Source organism: Papio anubis, chromosome 2, assembly GCF_008728515.1.
Source record: "Papio anubis isolate 15944 chromosome 2, Panubis1.0, whole genome shotgun sequence".
Taxonomy (NCBI): Eukaryota; Metazoa; Chordata; class Mammalia; order Primates; family Cercopithecidae; genus Papio; species Papio anubis.
In genome coordinates this window covers 42,085,758-42,096,502 of record NC_044977.1, presented here as the reverse complement: position 1 = coordinate 42,096,502, position 10,745 = coordinate 42,085,758, and the positions used below count along the sequence as shown (strand labels likewise).

At 42.1% G+C, this 10,745-nt stretch overlaps 1 long non-coding RNA gene and 1 pseudogene across 1 annotated transcript; both read right to left on the bottom strand.

The window, feature by feature from the left end:
• Positions 1-3,742: 3,742 nt before the first annotated feature.
• On the bottom strand, positions 3,743-5,812 carry LOC101011143 (annotated as a pseudogene).
• A 1,243-nt stretch (positions 5,813-7,055) lies between these two features.
• On the bottom strand, positions 7,056-10,059 carry LOC110742527. Its single transcript, XR_002520293.2, has 2 exons — positions 9,351-10,059; positions 7,056-8,848 (listed from the first exon to the last, which is right to left on the bottom strand). It is a non-coding gene; the product is annotated as an uncharacterized LOC110742527 (long non-coding RNA).
• Between the last annotated feature and the right edge of the window lie 686 nt (positions 10,060-10,745).

Sequence of the window (10,745 nt, the reverse complement as noted above, 5' to 3'; positions counted from 1 at the left end):
CCCACTGCCACAAGTGCCTCAGGGAATAAGCCAGTTATCACAGTACGGCAATTATCCCCCCCACACATGTGGCAGTGCAGCAGTAGATTTATGTACTATACAAGCAGTCTCTCTGCTTCCAGGGGAGCCTCCACGAAAAATCTCCACAGGGGTATACGGCCCATTGCCTGAGGGGACTGTAGGACTAATCTTAGGAAGATCAAGTTTAAATCTAAAGGGAGTTCAAATTCGTACTGGTGTGGTTGATTCAGACTATAAAGGTGAAATTCAATTGGTTATTAGTTCCTCAGTTCCTTGGAGTGCCAGTCCAGGAGACAGGATTGCTCAATTATTACTCCTACCTTATATTAAAGTTGGAAACAATGAGATAAAAAGAACAGGAGGGTTTGGAAGCACTGATCCGGTAGGAAAGGCTGCATGTTGGGCAAGTCAGGTCTCTGAGAGCAGACCTGTAAGACCATTATTCAAGGAAAACAGTTTGAAGGGTTAGTAGACACTGGAGCAGATGTCTCTGTCATTGCTTTAAATCAGTGGCCAAAAAATTGGCCTAAACAAAAGGCTGTTACAAGACTTGTCGGCGTAGGCACAGCTTCAGAAGTGTCTCAAAGTACAATGATTTTACATTGTTTAGGGCCAGATAATCAAGAAAGTACTGTTCAGCCAACGATTACTTCAATTCCTGTTAGTCTATTGGGTTTGTTTCAACAAACCGAGATTTGTTACAACAGTGGGGTGCAGAAATCATTATGCCCGCTCCATTATACAGCCCCACGAGTCAAAAGATCATGACTAAGATGGGATATATACCAGGAAAGGGATTGGGAAAAAATGAAAATGGCATTAAAGTCCCAATTGAGACTGAGGAAAATCAAGAAAGAAAAGGAATAGGGTATCCTTTTTAGGGGCGGCCACTGTAGAGCCTCCTAAACCCATTCCATTAACTTGGAAAACAGAAAAACCGGTATGGGTAAATCAGTGGCCGCTACCGAAACAAAAACTGGAGGCTTTACGTTTATTAGCAAAGGAACAATTAGAAAAGGGACACATTGAGCCTTCAGTCTCGCCCTGGAATTCTCCTGTATTTGTAATTCAGAAAAAATCAGGCAAATGGTGTGTGTCAACGGACTTAAGAGCCATAAATGCTGTAATTCAACCCATGGGGCCTCTCCAACCCGAGTTGCCCTCCCTGGCCATGATTCCAAAAGACTGGCCTTTAATTATAATTGATCTAAAGGATTGCTTTTTTACCATTCCTCTGGCAGAGCAGGATTGTGAAAACTTTACCTTTACTATACCAGCCGTAAATAATAAAGAACCAGCCACCAGGTTTCAGTGGAAAGTGTTACCTCAGGGAATGCTTAATAGTCCAACTATTTGTCAAACTTTCGTAGGTCAAGTCCTTCAAACAGTTAAAGACAAATTTTCAGATTGTTATATCATTCACTATATTGATGGTATTTTATGTGCTGCAGAAACAAGAGACAAATTAATTGACTGTTACACATTTCTGCAAGCAGAGGTTGCCAACGCAGGACTAACAATAGCATCTGATAAGATTCAAACCTCTACTCCTTTTCATTATTTAAGGATGCAGATATAAAATAGAAAAATTAAACCACAAAAAATAGAAGTAAGAAAAGACACATTAAAAACATTAAATGACTTTCAGAAATTGTTAGGCGATATTAATTGGATTTGGCCAACTCTAGGCATTCCTACTTATGCCATGTCAAATTTGTTCTCTATCCTAAGAGGAGACCCAGACTTAAATAGTAAAATAATATTAACCTCAGAGGCAACAAAAGAAATTAAATTAGTGGAAGAAAAAATTCAGTCAGCACAAATAAGTAGAATAGATCCCTTAGCCCCACTCCAACTTTTGATTTTTGCTACTGCACATTCTCCAACAGGCATCATTGTTCAAAATACTGATCTTGTGGAGTGGTCATTTCTTCCTCACAGTACAATTAAGACTTTTACATTGTACTTGGATCAAATAGCTACATTAATTGGTCAGGCAAGATTACGAATAATAAAATTCTGTGGTAATGACCCAGACAAAATAGTTGTTCCTTTAACCAAGGAATAAGTTAGACAAGCCTTTATCAATTCTGGTGCATGGCAGATTAGTCTTGCTGATTTTATGGGAATTATTGATAATCATTACCCAAAACCAAAAATCTTCCAGTTTTTAAAATTGGCTACTTGGATTTTACCTAAAATTACCAGACATGAACCTTTAGAAAATGCTCTGACAGTATTTACTGATGGTTCCAGCAATGGAAAAGCGGCTTACACAGGGCCAAAAGAGCGAATAATCAAAACTCAATATCAATCGGCTCAAAGGGCAGAGTTGGTTGCAGTCATTACAGTGTTACAAGATTTTAATCAACCTGTTAATATTGTATCAGATTCTGCATATGTAGTACAGGCTGCAAGGGATGTTGAGACAGCTCTAATTAAATATAGCATGGATGCTCAGTTAAACCAGCTGTTCAATTTATTACAACAAACTATAAGAAAAAGGAATTTCCCATTTTATATTACTCATATTCGAGCATACACTAATTTACCAGGACCTTTAACTAAAGCAAATGAACAAGCTGACTTATTGGTATCCTCTGCATTCATAAAAGCACAAGAACTTCATGCTTTGACTCATGTAAATGCAGCAAGGTTAAAAAACAAATTTGATATCACACGGAAACAGGCAAAAGATATTGTACAACATTGCACCCAGTGTCAAGTACTACACCTGCCCACTCAAGAGGCAGGAGTTAATCCCAGAGGTCTGTGTCCTAACGCATTATGGCAAATGGATGTTACACATGTACCTTCATTTGGAAAATTGTCATATGTTCATGTAACAGTTGATATTTATTCACATTTCATATGGGCAATCTGCCAGACAGGAGAAAGTACTTCCCATGTTAAAAAACATGTATTATCTTGTTTTGCTGTAACGGGAATTCCAGAAAAAATTAAAACTGACAATGGGCCAGGATATTGTACTAAAGCATTCCAAAAATTCTTAAATCAGTGGAAAATTACACATACAACAGGAATTCCTTATAATTCCCAAGGACAGGCCATAGTTGAAAGAACTAATAGAACACTCAAAACTCAGTTAGTTGAACAAAAAGAAGAGGGAGACAGTAAGGAGTGTACCACTCCTCAGATGCAACTTAATCTAGCACTCTATACTTTAATTTTTTTAAACATTTATAGAAATCAAACTACTACTTCTGCAGAACAACATCTTACTGGTAAAAAGAACAGTCCACATGAAGGAAAACTGATTTGGTGGAAAGACAACAAAAATAAGACATGGGAAATAGGGAAGGTGATAACCTGGGGAAGAGGTTTTGCTTGTGTTTCACCAGGAGAAAATCAGCTTCCTGTTTGGATACACACTAGACATTTGAAGTTCTACAATGAACCCATTGGAGATGCAAAGAAAAGCACCTCCAAGGAGACGAAAACAATGCAATCGAGCACCATTGACTCACAAGATGAACCAAAGTGGTGATATCAGAAGAACAGATGAAGTTGCCATGCACCAAGAAGGCAGAGCTGCCAACCTGGGCAGAAACTAAAATAACCTGCTATACAATTAGTCACAAATACACTCCTTGAGTGCTTTTTTTGCCCATGTACATGAGTATTGTCTAAAATATGCTTTCTTTTTAGCAGCTAGGCCCTGCCACCACTATGTTTGGCTAAGTTCACAAATCTATTGTAACCTGTAAGCTCCCTGTCACTTCTCTGGCTCTCCTCTCCTGCTAAGCTTTGTTTCCTGGCAGGATTTTAAATCTTCTGCCATTGCCATAGCTACTGCTCTTGCTGGAACTGCCATAGCCACCTTGGTTATGTGGTTTGGCAAAGTATTCGTCTCCACCACCATAGGGGCCAGAGATTCTGCCTCCAAAGTTTCCTCCCTTCATGAGTACAAATTTTAAGATTGATTGTTATTTTTTCAGAAATCACTGTAGCTTCCATGCCCTCCCAAATTGCTTCCACTCTCACCACCAAAGTCACGTACGCCTCCTCCATTGTTATAGCTGTCATGGCTGCCACCCCCACCATAGCCACTGCCCTGGTTTCCAGAATCCTGTCCACTACTTCCATAGCCTCTGCTTCCTCCAGAGTAACCAGGGCTGCCTCCTTCATAACCACTATCATTACCAAATCCATTATAGCCATCCTAATTGCCTCCATATCCACCATTACCACAGCTGCCACCAAAGGCACCACAAGCACTGAAGTTTCCTCTGTGACCAAAGTTGTCATTCCCACCAAAACCACCTCCATGACCACCACCAAAGTTTCCAGAACCACTGCAGCCTCGTTGGCTAGATGAAAAACTGGCCATCTCTTGCTACTACAGGGCTTTCTTTACTTCACAGCGGTGGCCATTCCCAGTATGGCATTTCTGAATGACAATCTTATCTACGGAGCCATGGGTACAAAAACAAAAGCCCCTCCTTTTGCCAAAGGTTACAAAAGCAACGCTCCTCTTTTTGCCACTGTCTCCGTCAGTCATGATTTCAATCACTTCAATTCTTCCCATACTCTTCAAAATAATCTCTTAGGGGATGTTATTCAGTCTTCTTTAATGCCACCAACAAATATCTTTTTCAGAGTTAAGTGGGCACCTAGTCTCTGAGAATCTTCTCTTGAGACAGCTCTCTTTGGTTCCACAACTCTTCCATCCTCCTTGTGTGGCCTTGCATTCATGGCTGCATCCACCTCCTCCACAAGGGCATATGTGACATACCCAAAGCCCCTGGAGTGCTTGGTGTTGGGATCTCTCATTACCACACAGTTGGTGAGCGTTCCCCATTGCTCAGAACGGCTCTTCAGAGTCTCGTCGATTGTTTCAAAGCTCAACTCTCAGATGAAGAGTGTCTGCAGCTGTTTGGGTTCTTTAGGAGACTCTGACTTAGACATGACAGCAGTGGGAAGAAAGACTTTATGCTTCCTCGGCAGTGTCTATTGGCATAAAATAGTTAGCTAATGGATGAATCTGTGTATATAATTCTTCTGTTGGTAAAGGCATTAAGTTCCAGGCTTAATGAATTTATGGATTGCTGAAGTCAAAACCATCAGGCTCTCAGATTTCTATCCTTTCACCAATCCCCGTAGATGTATCTATCCTCTTCTACTTTTCCTCTGTCATCTATTAAAATGGACTCTTACTGAGTCTAAAGGATATGACAAAAAAAAAAAAAAATAGAATGAACTCTTAGAAAAGACTCTGCAAATCTTTTGCAAAACAGTACATGTAAAAAAATCTTATGGGTATCTACATTTTGACTGAGTAAGTGCTTTAAGATGAAGAAATAGAATGGTGAAATTTTATGCATGAGGTGAGCAAATACACTCTGGGAAGTAAGGTGGTTTATAGCATCCATGCATCACATCAATTAGGTGATCACCTCTCAACTTACGTGTAAAGCCGGCGGCGTTTCTTTGATTTAAAAACTTGTTCTGATTTGTTAAACCACAAGAGTCTATTCTACTTCCATTCTTGTCTAGGAACCTGCCTATATCCATTTCAACAGCCTAAAGTTGGCAAGGATGACAGTTCAAAAGTTGCTGCACAAGGCAGGAGGAAGTTTTATAATATTGGAAAAATAATGTTGGATTAAATAATTCTAGAGAAATGTTGAGAACTCAACAAAAATGTATCTAAACATATAGCTATTTATATTTACTTACGTTTTCTCTAGATTATAAACTCTTTTTAAATATACAGTTCATCCTCAAACAGGGGCTCATACCTATAATTCCAGCACTTTAGGGGGCCAGGGTGGCAGGGTTGCTTGAGGGCAGGAGTTTGAGACCAGCCTGGGCAACTCAGTGAGACCTTGTCTCTACAAAAAACAAACAAACAAACAAAAAATGTAAACCAGTCATGGTGGTGCATACCTGTAAGTCCCAGCTCCCTGGGAGGCTGAGGCAGGAGGATCATTTGAGCCCAAGTGCTCAAGGTTACAGTGAGCTATGATCACACCACTGCACTGCACTGCAGCCTGGGCAACAGAGTGAGACCCTGTCTCAAATACATATACACAGTTTGCATTAAATTTTCTTTAATGATTATCTTTAATTGAGCTGATAGTTATTTCTCAAAAGGTATAATGTACATATGAATTTACATCTCTTAGCTAACCACATACTAATTATTGGGGTCATGGTATTCTAGCCACTTGGAGTTTCTTTGCTATCCTTGACTTCTCAGGCTATAGAAAATTCCTAAAAGTACAGGAAAAACTTTTTTATTGTAAAAAGTAAAAATAATTGTAGCCAAGACAAGGCAAATTAAAAAAAAAATCATTCTGGCCACAGAGGGCTCTGGCTTTCCACTGGGGCTGGTTGTCAGTAACAACCAGGGAGTGAGGCCATAAGGAGATCCCCAAAAGGTGAGTTCTGAGCCTCCATGAGTTAGAGGTTAGTACTTTGCAGTGAGTTAGGGATGGAGATGCTTTAGGGGAAAGAAAGGCTGGGATTGGAATGTGAGGGGATTGTTTAACCCATATCTGCTTCTGTGGTCCCGGACTTGGCTAACTTCAATGAGGCTTACGCAGATGCACTGAGAATGAAGATGGAAGATGGGATGAACATAACTAAAGCCAACAAGGCTGGGGGAGTGCCTGCCCTAGGGCTTCTCTCTGGGTGCCAGGACACAGAGGGTGAGGGGTGGGAGTGAAACGGGAAAAGTTCCCTTGTCCCCCTCACAGGGTGTGTGACAGGGGGAGTGGCTCACTTCTTCAGTGCCCAGCTGCTCAAACCTCTAAGGGGAGCTTGCAGACGGATAGGTTGTGGGGCTCCGACCCCACGGTAGCATCTAGGGGTGAATGCTGACAGCTCCTGAAGCCCCAGTGGGCGTGTGTTACAAAGAGCTCTTTTAGCTTTGCTGTCTGTAGGTAGCTTGTGCCAATCAGCTCTATTAGACCCTTTGACTCATCATCAGGACAGAGGGCGTCCTGTATCCCCAGGTTTTTGCCTTGGTATACCAGAAGAATCCGATCACATGTGGGCTTGGAGAATGAGTGCAAGGATTTTTATTGAGTGGTAGCTCTCAGCGAGGTAGATGGTAAGGCCAGAAGGGGGCTGGAGTGGGACGGTGGTTTTCTCCTGCAGTTGGGCTTCCCAGCAGCTGGGCTTTTCTCTGACCAGCCCAGCCAAACTCTGCATTGTTCCACCAGTCGATGGCCTGCCGAAGTCTGTCAGTGCCTGTGGGTGTGCTCTTATGCTGGTGTGTTCCTCTCCGGCATCTGCCGGTCCCTGTCGGCTCTTATGCTGGTGTGTTCCTCTCAACTTCCAGTTGCTTGTGTCCTCAGCCATTGGTGTGTTCCTCTTGATGTCCAGCTGCTTGTGTGTGTGCCCGCTAGGATCTTGGAGTTTTTATAGGCACAGGATAGGAGCATGGCAGTCCAGGGTGGTCTTGGGAAATGCAATATTTGGGCATGAAAACAAATGCCTGTCCTTACCTAGGTCTGTGGGCACAGGTCTGGGGCTGGAGCCCCAGCCGGGGACTATGCCTTTCCCTTCCCAGCACTTCCCCGCCCCACTTGCTGCACTCTGTATCAGGAGCATAGTTTGCAGGGCTGTAGAAACAACGAGCTACCTAACATCTTTCCAGAGTAAAATTTTCAGCCACCCACAACTTTTCTCACTTCAAAGTGAGTGTAGCAGCAATCATTTCTCTCCCTCTTCTCTTCAGGACAAAGGAACCAGTGGTCTCAACAACACCAGTGGCTTTTGGGTCCTCTCAGAACAATGTAGAGAAGCTTGTATGGGCTCAGGGGTCATTCAAACCTTTGCTCAGTAGCCTGGATTGTGAGTTGAGTTGCATTTTTGCCCTTTAGGGGAGAAAGAAGTTATTGTAGAGGCCTTCCCACCCTGTATACTCATCAAATGAACCAGCAATACTGGAGTTGCCTCAGTTTTTATGACTAATAGTAAATTCCAGGGTGGAGTAACGTTATACAATCAATGTTGCTGTGCCTGTCCCTATAGAGAAAATTATGCCCTGCCAGAAATATACACTGGGATCATAGGCTCTCCCAGTGTGACTTTGTTTACACCCTAGGAAAAATGAGCCCTAAGACTCATACATAATCATAGAACCATGCTCTCAAAGACTTCTTGATAAATGTTCATTTATAAGTTTGGCTTTAGCATGGATTAATTATGCTGCTAGGTTCAACTTTGCAGTGCTCTGGTAAGTTGGGCTGGGAACCACCGACACCAGAGTCAGCTAGGATGCCTGTTCACTACAGATTCCTGAGTCCCATTGTTTGATTAATTAAATTACAATCTCTTGAGGAATCTGCATTTCAAAAAGAGCTCCCTAGGTGATTCTCATATGTATTAAATTTAGAAGCCTAGTAACTTACAATGTTGGTGTCCTAAGTTTATAGAGGCAGGAGGGAGGTGAAAAGGTGGGAATCTGGAAAAGTAGTCCACTGGTAGGTGGAAGCCATTTTTACAAAGAGAAAACACATGAAAACAGCTGAAGGAAAGAGCCAAAGCAGATGTTGGCAACACGTGCTACTCATATTGAGGTGGGTGCAGGTGGATTCTGGGTTCCTGTTGCAGCACTTCTAGTATATACTACGCGGGGGCCTGTAATGTGTCAGTCCTGCAAAGTTTTGTCCTAGCCCAATGGCCTACCCCCAATCCTAGTTGAGGATGCTGTGCCTAGGCAGGTGGAGCTCTTTAATCAACAGGGACAGGTGGTGGTTATAGCTTCACCACTTCATGGGATTATCATTATCTTCTATGTCATTTCCACTTGGATCCTTCTAGGGTTCCTTTTTGCCTGCACTGACACAGCCACCTAGGAGAGAAGAGAAGGGAGAGTTAAACTTTAAACTTCTAATTTTTTTGTATCCATTGATATTTAGAAAAACTGGATTCTTACAGAGGACACTTTAAGGACTGAAATAGCGTATTAGTAACCCAAACCTTACATTACACTAAACAAATGAGGTCTTGGCATAATACTTCTAAGATGTTGGCAATTTACAACGTAAAAGCTTACTGCGTAGAAACTGAGGGGAAATATTGCCAGGAATTATGCAAACGTACTGGCAGTTATGACTCTGCAAAGTCTTTCAATTTCACCCTTCCTTGCTGTTTTCACAGCTATCACTCCCTTAAAGCTTTCAACCTCTTATTGGCTTATTGTTGACACTCCCTGGTTGGATCCTACCCTTCTAGTTTCTCCTGAAAACCAAGCTCTTTCTCATACACTGAAAAAATATTGCTTCCTAACTTGGGTACTTCCTGTCATCTATCAAATTCATTTACAATTTTAAGAATAGCCTCCAAGTACTCACAGGTCTTCTTGAACCAGATTCTCTCTCAGAGTTTCTCTCTAGCTGGGTCTTCTTATATCCTCTTGCACTTCTTTCTCATTCTCATTCTTGCTCCTGTCTCCTTGTTCATACAATGCCCCTTGACAAGGATGTGATTCCTTCTGTTCTCCGTTAATCTATGTGCAATACTGCTTTCAAAAACCACACCACCCAGAGCCTTCTGTGGTTTCCTGTAGTTCTCGGTTTGTATGACATATTCCTGTTATCTCAGTTATTACACATATTTTTCTGTTTATCTTCTTGCTGATCTGATTATAATCTCTTCCATGGCAGAAACTGTTGTCTTGACTGTTAGCCATCACATCTCCTAGATTATGAAACACAGCAGCTGCCCAGCAAATATGTGAACAAATTCATAGATCTCACCACTTTCTCATTGGGAGAAGAGGGCAACCAGCTAACATGGACTTCTGGAGTCCTTAAAGGTCATTGGAAAAACATGTCTTGGTCAAGTTTTCCATTTTGCAGCTGAGGAAACTAAGGATCAGTTTGGGTTACAGTGTTTGTTAATCAGAGGACTGAGACTAGACTTTGTTGCCAGTTTAAATGGTCTTCCTTTAAGAATCCAAAGTAGGCCAGGTGCAGTGGCTCACGCCTGTAATCCCAGCACTTTGAGAGACTGAGGCGGGTGGATCACGAGGTCAGGAGTTCAAGACCTGCCTGGCCAATATAGTGAAATCCCATCTCTACTAAAAATACAAAAATTAGCCAGGCACGGTGGCACCTGCCTGTAGTCTCAGCTACTCAGGAGGCTGAGGCAGGAGAATCACTTGAACCTGGGCGGTAGAGGTTGTAGTGAGCTGAGATCACGCCACTGTACTCCAGCTTGGGCAACAGAGTAAGACTCTGTCTAAAAAAAAAAAAAAAATCCAAAGTAAAGAAAACACAACAGGACAGCCAGGAGTTCAAGGTTATATTCCCTGATGATTACAGGGCTCCAATTTCTCTGCATTGCTGGCCAAGGGATGGCCCAGATGCTTGGACAGTTTGATCAGAAACTCATCAAGTCTGTTCGTGTAAGTGAGTTGGCTGGCAGTCTCTATACATGGCCTGAATTAAGCCTGAGGCCTGGTAGCTTGATCCCAGCCAGCACAGTTATGGACCTGCTGGGTTGCACAGTTCCAGGAGCATTATTCCTACTGTATTCTAAAATGGAGCTCAAGTTCATTGGACGTTTTTACTAATAATACTTTATTATTTTTTAGTAAAAAGAGGTATGAAAAAAAGAAGGCTTTTGTGGAATGGCTTTAACTTCATCCCAGTTCTCGAAGGAGGGCTTGCTGGAGGTAGAGTAGCACAGCAGTTAATAGCACGGACTTTGGAGTGAGGGACAGCTGAGGTCAATAATCTGCATAG